This window comes from Physella acuta, unplaced genomic scaffold, assembly GCF_028476545.2.
Source record: "Physella acuta isolate Inbredline_101_S28 unplaced genomic scaffold, ASM2847654v3 ptg000659l, whole genome shotgun sequence".
Classification (NCBI taxonomy): Eukaryota; Metazoa; Mollusca; class Gastropoda; family Physidae; genus Physella; species Physella acuta.
This window is the reverse complement of record NW_026732178.1, coordinates 349,869-361,157: the sequence shown is the minus strand read 5'-3', so window position 1 is coordinate 361,157 and position 11,289 is coordinate 349,869.

Below are 11,289 nucleotides of genomic sequence, written 5' to 3'. Positions count from 1 at the left end.
AGTAAGAAGCAAAACAGCCATCAAGTCATCAGTAGCAAGCAAAATAGTCTTCAAGTCATCAAAAGAAATCAAAATAGTCGTCAAGTCATAAAACGAACGCAAAATAGTCGTCAGGTCATCAGTAGAAAAGCAAAAAGTCGTCAAGTCACCAGTAGAAAGTCATATAGTCGTCAAGTCATGAGGAGAAAGCCAAACAACCGCCACGTCACCAGTAAGAAGCCAAACAGCCATCAAGTCATCAGTAGCTAGCAAATTAGTCGTCAAGTCATCAGCAGTAAGTTAAATAGCCGTAAAGTCATCGTTAGCAAGCAAAATAGTCGTCAAATCATAAAAAGAAAGCAAAATAGTTGTCAAGTCATCAGTAGAAAACTAAAAAGTCGTCAAGTCATCAGTAGAAAGTATTATAGTCGTCAAGTCATGAGAAGAAAGCCAAACAACCGCTAAGTCACCAGTTATAAGCCAAACAGCCGTAAAGTCATCGTTAGCAAGCAAAATAGTCGTTAAGTCATCAGTAGAAAGTCATATAGTAAAGTCATGAGGAGAAAGCCAAACAATCGCTAAGTCACCAGTAAGAAGCAAAACAGCCATCAAGTCATCAGTAGCAAGCAAAATAGTCTTCAAGTCATCAAAAGAAAGCAAAATAGTCGTCAAGTCATCAAAAGAACGCATAATAGTCGTCAGGTCATCAGTAGAAAAGCAAAAAGTCGTCAAGTCATCAGTAGAAAGTCATATAGTCGTCAAGTCATGAGGAGAAAGCAAATAACCGCCAAGTCACCAGTAAGAAGCCAAACAGCCATTAAGTCGTCAAGTCATCAGCAGTAAGTCAAATAGCCGTAAAGTCATCGTTAGCAAGCAAAATAGTCGTCAAGTCATCAAAAGAAAGCAAAATAGTCGTCAAGTCATCAGCTGAAAACCAAAAAGTCGTCAAGTCATCAGTAGAAAGTCATATAGTCGTCAAGTCTTGAGGAGAAACCAAATAACCGCCAAGTCACCAGAAAGAAGCCAAACAGCCATCAAGTCATCAATAGCAAGCTAAACAGTCGTCAAATCAACAGCAGTAAGTCAAACAGTCGTAAAGTCATCGTTAGCAAGAAAAATAGTCGTCAAGTCATCAAAAGAATTCAAAATAGTCGTCAAGTCATCAGTAGAAACCAAAAAAGTCCTCAAGTCATCAGTAGAAAGTCTTATAGTCGTCAAGTCATGAGGAGAAAGCCAAATAACCGCCAAGTCACCAGTAAGAAGCCAAACAGCCATCAAGTCATCAATAGCAAGCAAATTAGTCGTCAAGTCATCAAAAGAAAGTAAAAAGTCGTCAAGTCATTAGTAGAAAGTCATATAGTCGTTAAGTCATCAGTAGAAAGTCATATAGTCGTCAAGTCATGAGGAGAAAGCCAAACAACCGTCAAGTCACCAGTAAGAAGCCCAACAGCCATCAAGTCATCAGTAGCAAGCAAAATAGTCGTCAAGTCATCAGCAGTAAGTCAAATAGCCGTAAAGTCATCGTTAGCAAGCAAAATAGTCGTCAAGTCATCAAAAGAAAGCAAAATAGTCATCAAGTCATCAAAAGAAAGCAAAATAGTCGTCAAGTCATCAGTAGAAAACTAAAAAGTCGTCAAGTCATCAGTAGAAAGTATTATAGTCGTCAAGTCATGAGAAGAAAGCCAAACAACCGCTAAGTCACCAGTTATAAGCCAAACAGCCGTAAAGTCATCGTTAGCAAGCAAAATAGTCGTTAAGTCATCAGTAGAAAGTCATATAGTAAAGTCATGAGGAGAAAGCCAAACAATCGCTAAGTCACCAGTAAGAAGCAAAACAGCCATCAAGTCATCAGTAGCAAGCAAAATAGTCTTCAAGTCATCAAAAGAAAGCAAAATAGTCGTCAAGTCATCAAAAGAACGCATAATAGTCGTCAGGTCATCAGTAGAAAAGCAAAAAGTCGTCAAGTCATCAGTAGAAAGTCATATAGTCGTCAAGTCATGAGGAGAAAGCAAATAACCGCCAAGTCACCAGTAAGAAGCCAAACAGCCATTAAGTCGTCAAGTCATCAGCAGTAAGTCAAATAGCCGTAAAGTCATCGTTAGCAAGCAAAATAGTCGTCAAGTCATCAAAAGAAAGCAAAATAGTCGTCAAGTCATCAGCTGAAAACCAAAAAGTCGTCAAGTCATCAGTAGAAAGTCATATAGTCGTCAAGTCTTGATGAGAAACCAAATAACCGCCAAGTCACCAGTAAGAAGCCAAACAGCCATTAAGTCATCAATAGCAAGCTAAACAGTCGTCAAATCAACAGCAGTAATTCAAACAGTCGTAAAATCATCGTTAGCAAGAAAAATAGTCGTCAAGTCATAAAAAGAAAGCAAAATAGTCGTCAAGTCATCAGTAGAAAGTCATATAGTCGTCAAGTCATGAGGAGAAAGCCAAAAAACCGCCAAATCACCAGTAAGAAGCCAAACAGCCATCAAGTCATCAGTAGCAAGCAAAATAGTCGTCAAGTCATCAGCAGTAAGTCAAATAGCCGTAAAGTCATCGTTAGCAAGCAAAATAGTCGTCAAGTCATCAAAAGAAAGCAAAATAGTCGTCAAGTCATCAAAAGAAAGCAAAATAGTCGTCAAGTCATCAGTAGAAAACTAAAAAGTCGTCAAGTCATCAGTAGAAAGTCATATAGTCGTCAAGTCATAAGGAGAAAGCCAGACAACCGCCAAGTCACCAGTAAGAAGCCAAACAGCCATCAAGTCATCAATAGAAGGCAAATTTAGTCGTCAAGTCATCAGCAGTAAGTCAAATAGCCGTAAAGTCATCGTTAGCAAACGAAATAGTCTTCACGTCATCAAAAGAAAGCAAAATAGTCGTCAAATCATCAGTAGAAAGTCATATAGTCGTCAAGTCATAAGGAGAAAGCCAAACAACCGTCAAGTCACCAGTAAGAAGCCAAACAGCCATCAAGTAATCAGTAGCAAGCAAAATAGTCGTCAAGTCATCAGCAGTAAGTCAAATAGCCGTAAAGTCATCGTTAGCAAGCAAAATAGTCGTCAAGTCATCAAAAGAAAGCAAAATAGTCGTCAAGTCATCAAAAGAAAGCAAAATAGTCGTCAAGTCATCAGTAGAAAACCAAAAAGTCGTCAAGTCATCAGTAGAAAGTCATATAGTCGTCAAGTCTTGAGGAGAAACCAAATAACCGCCAAGTCACCAGTAAGAAGCCAAACAGCCATCAAGTCATCAATAGCAAGCTAAACACTCGTCAAATCAACAGCAGTAAGGCAAACAGTCGTAAAGTCATCGTTAGCAAGAAAAATAGTCGTCAAGTCATAAAAAGAAAGCAAAATAGTCGTCAAGTCATCAGTAGAAAGTCATATGGTCGTCAAGTCATGAGAAGAAAGCCAAACAACCGCCAAGTCACCAGGAAGAAGCCAAACAGCCATCAAGTCATCAGTAGCAAGCAAAATAGTCGTCAAGTCATCAAAAGAAAGCAAAATAGTCGTCAAGTCATCAAAAGAAAGCAAAATAGTCGTCAAGTATCAGTACAAAACCAAAAAGTCGTCAAGTCATCAGTAGAAAGTCATATAGTCGTCAAGTCATGATGAGAAAGCCAAATTACCGCAAAGTCATCAGTAAAAAAACCAAACAGCCATCAAGTCATCAGTAGCAAGCAAAATAGTCGTCAAGTCATCAAAAGAAAGCAAAATAGTCGTCAAGTATCAGTACAAAACCAAAAAGTCGTCAAGTCATCAGTAGAAAGTCATATAGTCGTCAAGTCATGAGGAGAAAGCCAAACAACCGTCAAGTCACCAGTAAGAAGCCCAACAGCCATCAAGTCATCAGTAGCAAGCAAAATAGTCGTCAAGTCATCAGCAGTAAGTCAAATAGCCGTAAAGTCATCGTTAGCAAGCAAAATAGTCGTCAAGTCATCAAAAGAAAGCAAAATAGTCATCAAGTCATCAAAAGAAAGCAAAATAGTCGTCAAGTCATCAGTAGAAAACTAAAAAGTCGTCAAGTCATCAGTAGAAAGTATTATAGTCGTCAAGTCATGAGAAGAAAGCCAAACAACCGCTAAGTCACCAGTTATAAGCCAAACAGCCGTAAAGTCATCGTTAGCAAGCAAAATAGTCGTTAAGTCATCAGTAGAAAGTCATATAGTAAAGTCATGAGGAGAAAGCCAAACAATCGCTAAGTCACCAGTAAGAAGCAAAACAGCCATCAAGTCATCAGTAGCAAGCAAAATAGTCTTCAAGTCATCAAAAGAAAGCAAAATAGTCGTCAAGTCATCAAAAGAACGCATAATAGTCGTCAGGTCATCAGTAGAAAAGCAAAAAGTCGTCAAGTCATCAGTAGAAAGTCATATAGTCGTCAAGTCATGAGGAGAAAGCAAATAACCGCCAAGTCACCAGTAAGAAGCCAAACAGCCATTAAGTCGTCAAGTCATCAGCAGTAAGTCAAATAGCCGTAAAGTCATCGTTAGCAAGCAAAATAGTCGTCAAGTCATCAAAAGAAAGCAAAATAGTCGTCAAGTCATCAGCTGAAAACCAAAAAGTCGTCAAGTCATCAGTAGAAAGTCATATAGTCGTCAAGTCTTGATGAGAAACCAAATAACCGCCAAGTCACCAGTAAGAAGCCAAACAGCCATTAAGTCATCAATAGCAAGCTAAACAGTCGTCAAATCAACAGCAGTAATTCAAACAGTCGTAAAATCATCGTTAGCAAGAAAAATAGTCGTCAAGTCATAAAAAGAAAGCAAAATAGTCGTCAAGTCATCAGTAGAAAGTCATATAGTCGTCAAGTCATGAGGAGAAAGCCAAAAAACCGCCAAATCACCAGTAAGAAGCCAAACAGCCATCAAGTCATCAGTAGCAAGCAAAATAGTCGTCAAGTCATCAGCAGTAAGTCAAATAGCCGTAAAGTCATCGTTAGCAAGCAAAATAGTCGTCAAGTCATCAAAAGAAAGCAAAATAGTCGTCAAGTCATCAAAAGAAAGCAAAATAGTCGTCAAGTCATCAGTAGAAAACTAAAAAGTCGTCAAGTCATCAGTAGAAAGTCATATAGTCGTCAAGTCATAAGGAGAAAGCCAGACAACCGCCAAGTCACCAGTAAGAAGCCAAACAGCCATCAAGTCATCAATAGAAGGCAAATTTAGTCGTCAAGTCATCAGCAGTAAGTCAAATAGCCGTAAAGTCATCGTTAGCAAACGAAATAGTCTTCACGTCATCAAAAGAAAGCAAAATAGTCGTCAAATCATCAGTAGAAAGTCATATAGTCGTCAAGTCATAAGGAGAAAGCCAAACAACCGTCAAGTCACCAGTAAGAAGCCAAACAGCCATCAAGTAATCAGTAGCAAGCAAAATAGTCGTCAAGTCATCAGCAGTAAGTCAAATAGCCGTAAAGTCATCGTTAGCAAGCAAAATAGTCGTCAAGTCATCAAAAGAAAGCAAAATAGTCGTCAAGTCATCAAAAGAAAGCAAAATAGTCGTCAAGTCATCAGTAGAAAACCAAAAAGTCGTCAAGTCATCAGTAGAAAGTCATATAGTCGTCAAGTCTTGAGGAGAAACCAAATAACCGCCAAGTCACCAGTAAGAAGCCAAACAGCCATCAAGTCATCAATAGCAAGCTAAACACTCGTCAAATCAACAGCAGTAAGGCAAACAGTCGTAAAGTCATCGTTAGCAAGAAAAATAGTCGTCAAGTCATAAAAAGAAAGCAAAATAGTCGTCAAGTCATCAGTAGAAAGTCATATGGTCGTCAAGTCATGAGAAGAAAGCCAAACAACCGCCAAGTCACCAGGAAGAAGCCAAACAGCCATCAAGTCATCAGTAGCAAGCAAAATAGTCGTCAAGTCATCAAAAGAAAGCAAAATAGTCGTCAAGTCATCAAAAGAAAGCAAAATAGTCGTCAAGTATCAGTACAAAACCAAAAAGTCGTCAAGTCATCAGTAGAAAGTCATATAGTCGTCAAGTCATGATGAGAAAGCCAAATTACCGCAAAGTCATCAGTAAAAAAACCAAACAGCCATCAAGTCATCAGTAGCAAGCAAAATAGTCGTCAAGTCATCAAAAGAAAGCAAAATAGTCGTCAAGTATCAGTACAAAACCAAAAAGTCGTCAAGTCATCAGTAGAAAGTCATATAGTCGTCAAGTCATGATGAGAAAGCCAAATTACCGCCAAGTCATTAGTAAGAAGCCAAACAGCCATCAAGTAATCAATAGCAAGCTAAACAGTCGTCAAATCAACAGCAGTAAGTCAAACAGTCGTAAAGTCATCGTTAGCAACAAAAATAGTCGTCAAGTCATTAAAAGAAAGCAAAATAGTCGTCAAGTCATCAGTAGAAAGATAAAAAGTCGTTAAGTCATCAGTAGAAAGTCATATCGTCGTCAAGTCATAAGGAGAAAGCCAAACAACCGCCAAGTCACCAGTAAGAAGCCAAACAGCCATCAAGTCATCAATAGAAGGCAAATTTAGTCGTCAAGTCATCAGCAGTAAGTCAAATAGCCGTAAAGTCATCGTTAGCAAACAAAATAGTCTTCACGTCATCAAAAGAAAGCAAAATAGTCGTCAAATCATCAGTAGAATGTCATATAGTCGTCAAGTCATGAGGAGAAAGCCAAACAACCGTCAAGTCACCAGTAAGAAGCCAAACAGCCATCAAGTCATCAGTAGCAAGCAAAATAGTCGTCAAGTCATCAGCAGTAAGTCAAATAGCCGTAAAGTTATCGTTAGCAAGCAAAATAGTCGTCAAGTCATCAAAAGAAAGCAAAATAGTCGTCAAGTCATCAAAAGAAAGCAAAATAGTCGTCAAGTCATCAGTAGAAAACCAAAAAGTGGTCAAGTCATCAGTAGAAAGTCATATAGTCGTCAAGTCTTGAGGAGAAACCAAATAACCGCCAAGTCACCAGAAAGAAGCCAAACAGCCATCAAGTCATCAATAGCAAGCTAAACAGTCGTCAAATCAACAGCAGTAAGGCAAACAGTCGTAACGTCATCGTTAGCAAGAAAAATAGTCGTCAAGTCATCAGTAGAAAACCAAAAAGTCGTCAAGTCATCAGTAGAAAGTCATATAGTCGTCAAATCATGAGGAGAAAACCAAATAACCGCCAAGTCACCAGTAAGAAGCCAAACAGCCATCAAGTCATCAATAGCCTTCAATGCATTAACAGAAAGCAAATTAGCTATCAAGTCGTCAGCAGCAAGCCAACTAGCCATCAAGTCATCAGCAGCAAGCCAGCTAGCCATCCAGACATTAAAAAGAAAGAGACTAGCCATCAAGTCATTAGCAGCAAGCCGACTTCTCATTAGTTCATAAATTTGAAATCTACTAGTCCTCTAGTCATCAGCTGCAAACCAACTAGCTATCAAGATTTTAACAGCAAGCCAAATAGCCATAAAGATTTCAACAACAAGCCAATTAGCCGGAAAATACGAAGCACGTACTTCAGGAATGTACTTTGTATAGCCAGGCACGAGTCAGATACTGGGCCCTGCCCACCCCACTCAGGGGAAAATTATATGGGGCACCTGCCAAACTAGAGATCACATTCCGGTATGTTCACGAAGTTGGACTTGTTGTCTGAATCCTCCACCATATTCTCAATTAAGAACGAAGAAGAAGAAGAAGAAGAAGAAGCCATTATTCGCAAGAAAATAGACATTAAGCGAATTCATATTCAGTTATTCGAATAGCCATTACGTCATCACCAGCAAGCCATCTAACAATCACGTCATCTACAGCAAGTCTACTATCCACCCGGTCATCATCAGTAAGCCACCTAGCCGCCATTTCATCAACAACAATCAAACTAGCCAACAAGTCATCAGCAACAAGCCAACTAGTTGTCAAAGCATCAACAACAAGCCAACTAGCTGTTAAATCAACAGCAGTAAGTCAAATAGCTGTCGTGTTATCAGTAGTTAACTAATAAACAATCTATTCATTAGTAGAAAGAAAAGTATCTGTCAAGAGATTAGCAGCAGGCAGAGTAGCTAAGTCAAGAGAAGCAAACCAAGTATCTGTCAAGACATCAGCAAGCCACCTAGCCGTCAAGTCATCAGCAACAAGCCAACTAATTGTCAAGGCATAGGCAACAAGCCAACTACCCATCAAATCAACAGCAGGAAGTCAAATAGCTGTCATGTTGTAAGTAGTAAACTAATAAACAATCTATTCATTAGTAGAAAGAAAAATAGCTGTCAAGTGATTAGCAGCAGGTAGAATAGCTTGCAAGAGAAGCAAACCAAGTATCTGTCAAGACATCATCACAAGCCACCTAGCCGTCCAAGTCATCAGCAACAAGCCAACTAGCCATTAAGGCATCATCAACAAGCCAACTAGCTGATCAACAGCAGTAAAGTCAAATAGCTGTCGTGTTGTAAGTAGTAAACTAATAAACAATCTATTCATTAGTAGAAAGAAAAGTAGCTGTCAAGTGATTAGCAGCAGGCAGAGTAGCTAAGTCAAGAGAAGCAAACCAAGTATCCATCAAGATATCATAAGCAAGCCAACTAGATATCAATTCATCAACAATAAGCATACTAGCCATCAAATCAACAGTAGTAAGTCAAATAGCTGTCGTGTTGTAAGTAGTAAACTAATAAACAATCTATTCATTAGTAGAAAGAAAAGTAGCTGTCAAGTGATTAGCAGCAGGCAGAGTAGCTAAGTCAAGAGAAGGAAACGAAGTATCTGTCAAGACATCATCAGTAAACAACCTATCTGTCATGTCAGCAGCAACAAGCCAACTAGTCATCAAGTCATCAGCAACAAGCCAACAATCCATCAAATCAACAGCAGTAAGTCAAATAGCTGTCGTGTTATAAGTTGTGAACTAATAAACAATCTATTTATTAGTAGAAAGAAAAGTAGCTGTCAAGTGATTAGCAGCAGGCAGAATAGCTAAGTCAAGTGAAGGAAACCAAGTATCCATCAAGATATCATAAGCAAGCAAACAAGATATCAATTCATCAACAACAAGCATACTAGCCAACAAGTCATCAGCATCAAGCCAACTAGCCATCAAATCAACAGCAGTAAGTCAAATAACTGTCGTGTTGTAAGTAGTAAACTAATAAACAATCTATTCATTAGTAGAAAGAAAAATAGCTGTCAAGTGATTAGCAGCAGGTAGAATAGCTTGCAAGAGAAGCAAACCAAGTATCTGTCAAGAGATCATCACAAGCCACCTAGCCGTCATATCATCAGCAACAAGCCAACTAGCCGTCAACTCATCAGCAACAAGCCAACTAGCCATTAAGGCATCATCAACAAGCCAACTAGCTGATCAACAGCAGTAAGTCAAATAGCTGTCGTGTTGTAAGTAGTAAACTAATAAACAATCTATTCATTAGTAGAAAGAGAAATAGCTGTCAAGTGATTAGCAGCAGGCAGAGTAGCTAAGTCAAGAGAAGCAAACCAAGTATCCATCAAGATATCATAAGCAAGCCAACTAGATATCAATTCATCAACAACAAGCATACTAGCCATCAAGTCATCAGCAACAAGCCAACTAGCCATCAAATCAACAGCAGTAAGTCAAATAGCTGTCGTGTTGTCAGTAGTAAACTAATAAACAATCTATTCATTAGTAGCAAGAAAAGTAGCTGTCAAGTGAAGGAAACCAAGTATCCATCAAGATATCATAAGCAAGCCAACTAGATATCAATTTATCAACAACAAGCATACTAGCCATCAAGTCATCAGCAACAAGCCAACTAGCCATCAAATCAACAGCAGTAAGTCAAATAGCTGTCGTGTTGTAAGTAGTAAACTAATAAACAATATATTCATTAGTAGAAAGAAAAGTAGCTGTTGAGTGATTAGCAGCAGGCAGAGTAGCTAAGTCAAGTGAAGGAAACCAAGTATCCATCAAGATATCATAAGCAAGCCAACTAGATATTAATTCATCAACAACAAGCATACTAGCCAACAAATTAACAGTAGTAAGTCAAATAGCTGTCGTGTTGTAAGTAGTAAACTAATAAACAATCTATTCATTAGTAGAAAGAAAAGTAGCTGTCAAGTGATTAGCAGCAGGCAGAGTAGCTAAGTCAAGTGAAGGACACCAAGTATCCATCAAGATATCATAAGCAAGCCAACTAGATATCAATTCATCAACAACAAGCATACTAGCCATCAAGTCATCAGCAACACGCCAACTAGCCATCAAATCAACAGCAGTAAGTCAAATAACTGTCGTGTTGTAAGTAGTAAACTAATAAACAATCTATTCATTAGTAGAAAGAAAAGTAGCTGTCAAGTGATTAGCAGCAGGTAGAATAGCTTGCAAGAGAAGCAAACCAAGTATCTGTCAAGACATCATCACAAGCCACCTAGTCGTCAAGTCATCAGCAACAAGCCAACTAGCCATTAAGGCATCATCAACAAGCCAACTAGCTGATCAACAGCAGTAAGTCAAATAGCTGTCGTGTTGTAAGTAGTAAACTAATAAACAATATATTCATTAGTAGAAAGAAAAGTAGCTGTCAAGTGATTAGCAGCAGGCAGAATAGCTAAGTCAAGTGAAGGACACCAAGTATCCATCAAGATATCATAAGCAAGCCAACTAGATATCAATTCATCAACAACAAGCATACTAGCCATCAAGTCATCAGCAACACGCCAACTAGCCATCAAATCAACAGCAGTAAGTCAAATAACTGTCGTGTTGTAAGTAGTAAACTAATAAACAATCTATTCATTAGTAGAAAGAAAAGTAGCTGTCAAGTGATTAGCAGCAGGTAGAATAGCTTGCAAGAGAAGCAAACCAAGTATCTGTCAAGACATCATCACAAGCCACCTAGTCGTCCAGACATCAAAAGCAATGCAACTAGCCACCAAGTCATCACCAGCAAGCCGACTTCTCTTCAGTTCTTAAACTTGAAATCTACTAGTCCTCTAGTCATCAGCTGCAAAACAACTAGCTATAAAGATTTTAACTGCAAGCCAAATAGCCGTCAAGATTTCATCTAGCCAATTAGCAAGAAAATAGACAATAAGCCAATTTATCATCAGCTATTCAAATAGCCATCATGTCATCATTAGCAAGCTAATTTATTCAAGACTTCAACAGAAAGTCAAGTAGCTTTCAAGTCACAAGCACGATTCTTCATCATTTCCACATCCTTAAAGTCATCATCAGCAAGCACGTTTCTCGTCAATTTATGAGTAGTCAATCAGCAAGAAAAGTAGCCTTTGTCAGCAGCATTCCAACTAGCCCTACATTAGCCTACAAGTAAACAGAGGCCCGTCATTAGCCTTCAAGTAAACAGAGGCCCCTCATTAGCCTTCAAGTAAACAGGGGCCTGCCATTAGCC